The sequence below is a fragment of the Aulonocara stuartgranti genome, assembly GCF_965226115.1.
Source record: "Aulonocara stuartgranti genome assembly, chromosome: 13".
In the NCBI taxonomy this organism is placed as follows: Eukaryota; Metazoa; Chordata; class Actinopteri; order Cichliformes; family Cichlidae; genus Aulonocara; species Aulonocara stuartgranti.
In genome coordinates this window covers 26,646,204-26,649,123 of record NC_138949.1, presented here as the reverse complement: position 1 = coordinate 26,649,123, position 2,920 = coordinate 26,646,204, and the positions used below count along the sequence as shown (strand labels likewise).

The following is a 2,920-nucleotide window of genomic DNA, read 5'->3' as shown; positions in this document are numbered from 1 at the left end:
TTACGAGGCACTCATAACATAATTTGGTTTTCTGTGTGAATAGATTTGCCAACTGACTCTTCAGTTACATTGTGTATTTACTGCACCGTGGTGTTAGTGAGATTTTGGACATTGAACAGCTTTAGCTAATATCATTAGCGGGATTATGCTAGCTTACATCCCTACCCCTCCTGCCCTCACCTGCTGTCCTTTTCTTTTTGTTTTTTTTTGCTGCACATTGAGAGACCACATCTATTCTGCATTTCACCAGGAGTCAGCTGATGGATTGTGGGTTCAAGGTGTTATGGTAAGAAAGTATATTCTATTTTCGCTTAAGGTTTCTGTAACTTAATTATAATAGGTTTTGTATAATTATTAGGTGCATGCATACACAAATAGACCACCCTATTAAAACAACTGAGAAATCCAAAATCTGCCATAGGTTTAACTTATACCTGTATGTATTGTCAGAAAGGTGATTACTGGACTCACATTAATGCACACTTGAACTAAAATGAGGTTGTAACTTGTGGGTTCTTGGGTTGCAAATCAGAAATAAACATCTTTGGATTTTTTTAATCCCATAAGATCTGGAAACACAGTTTTTATTCAACAAAACATTACTGATTAACCAAGCACAGTGCCTGCTGTTATTTCAAAATTTCAAAATGTCATTTCAGATGAAATGCAGCATTCCAGTGCATCCCAACCATGCCTTTACAGGTTTCTGACGGAGCTGAGTTTCTCTCTGACAGTCTGCTGAAAGTGTTTGCAAAGTGATCGGGGGAACAGTGCACAAAGCTAAAGGATGTAGCTGCCATGATGACAGTAAGAACTTTAAAATTCTTGAACTACAAAGTGTATATGTATTGCATTAGGTCAGTAAAAGATTTTTATGCTACATCCATTGAAACAGTCAACTATTACCTGTGAGTACTGATTCCACTGAAAGGATGCCATTCTTTTTTGTCATGCATTTACTGGCCCACTGAGAAAAATTGATCTTTTTAAAAAAATAAATGTTCTGGAAACTATATATCCATAAAGTTGATGTCAAACAGGAATTTTTGATATTGCTTTGTAGATGCTGGTGTTGCATGTTGACTGGTTTAAAAAGTCAAGAGTTTTTGTCTGGGATCATTTTCTTCTGTGCTACTGAAAAGTTCACAAATCTCTGTTTTCTTTGTTATAATACTTTAGGATGACATTAATGCTCAAAGGGAGTCTCATCAAAGTGCTCCGCATCTGTGTGAAAGACAATTGCAACATCTTGGTGCAGGAGTTCATGGTGAGTGTTTTATGAGTAGATTGTGGCTTTGCAACCTTTAAAAATGCATTTAGTTATCCACTTGATCCTCATTGGACTGGTTAGGACCAGTAGTCCTCTTTAATAATTTGAAGTTCACATGAGGCCTGGTAGTGAACTCGGCCGCCCCCCCTTGAGGCCCCACCCCTACCCCTGTATTAGGGGTCACATCAGTGTGAAAAAACTTTAAATTTGTCATTCTAGTGAACAAAGAAAAATCCCCCCAGTATTTACATTAGCTTTTGTTTGAAAAAAAGACCAACTGACCAACAGCTAACCAAATTGTGGGGCTGAAAGTCTAAATTCTAACATCTTCTGAGTGACATAACCTGGATTTCTGATGGGCCGGTGTCTTTCTAACAAAAACTAATGTAAAGCATTTGAAATTATTATGTTTTTCACCCTCTCTTAGAAACTCTGTTAGACCATGAATGGCAGCATGGCAGGCCACTCTTTGGCTATAGCTATTTACTATGGTTTAAATTACTCTAACATTAGAACTGGTAGATTCAAAAGAGATGAGTTTAAAAGGGAATCTTAAAAAAATGTTTTGTGTTTAACCAGGACTTGACTGAGGCCACTGCACAGATTGAGAAAACCACAATGAACATCTGTCTCTAGAGGATGCGCCAGGCAATGACTTTTCTGATGTTGGCATCATCATCGAGGGTATAGTAGTTCTTCAAGATCTGGATAACGTGACCTTTGCAGTAGCCATGCTGTTTGGACCTTTTTTATTCCTTCAATATGAGTTACCCATCACAACTCTGCTACACTTTTGAGGTGATTCAATGGGTGGTAATGGAGTTGGATGCAACTCAGCTCTCAAGAAAAGCTCACAACTAAGACAAAACTGCTCCTGCAAGGAAAGCTCACTGTTATGCATGTGAGGTGACCAGCTCTAGGTGAGAGGACATTTAAATCTCACACTTGTTCTGCTGCATTTTTGAAGCTCAATTCCAGGAACGGATCGCAGGGTTCATTTTTATATACTCTGCAACTGCCATGAGGACGAGCCGTTTTTTTTGTTGTTTGTTTTTCCTTTTGCTCTGTACAAGTTCTCTGTTTGTCTGTTTGGCAGCATTTTTCAATTTCTGTTTGTATTTTTTCTTTCTTTTACTAGTGAAGAGATGTAGCATGAACAGTTATACAGTCTAAATATCCCATATGGGCCGTGTGAAATGGTATTTTCAGTTTCATTCAGTTGAAGTAAAGAACGTTGAATATTTCTAAGTGTGCTGTTTTGAACCAAGATGTCACAGTATGATCAGTGCTGTAATTTTTGACAGTCACTGTATCAATGTTATTTTTGCGTCTCTTGAATAAAGGTTTTGACCTGCAAGTGCTAATTTCTTTAGTTATTGGGGTAAAATGGGTAATGTTAATAGGAAGGTGTTTGCCAATTCAGTAACCTAATTTAATGTTAATGGAAACTAACATTACCTCAAATTGTTTAGTTATAATTGTTGTTTAACTGAATCTTGACGTCAGAGGCCTTAAATAGAATGTTTTGTATTGTCCTGTAACATTTTTCAAAAGAAAGAGTCTAATTTCTTTGCTGTGATTGATTCCAGAGAACACGGAAGAACTGACATTATTTAACTGTTGATTTATATAGATTCAGTGGAGGAGTAA

At 37.2% G+C, this 2,920-nt stretch overlaps 1 long non-coding RNA gene across 1 annotated transcript; it reads left to right on the top strand.

Annotated features, from left to right (window-relative positions):
- Window positions 1-216: 216 nt before the first annotated feature.
- On the top strand, window positions 217-2,627 carry LOC309719835. Its single transcript, XR_014280333.1, has 4 exons — window positions 217-286; window positions 660-807; window positions 1,180-1,267; window positions 1,850-2,627. It is a non-coding gene; the product is annotated as an uncharacterized lncRNA (long non-coding RNA).
- The last annotated feature ends 293 nt before the right edge of the window (window positions 2,628-2,920 follow it).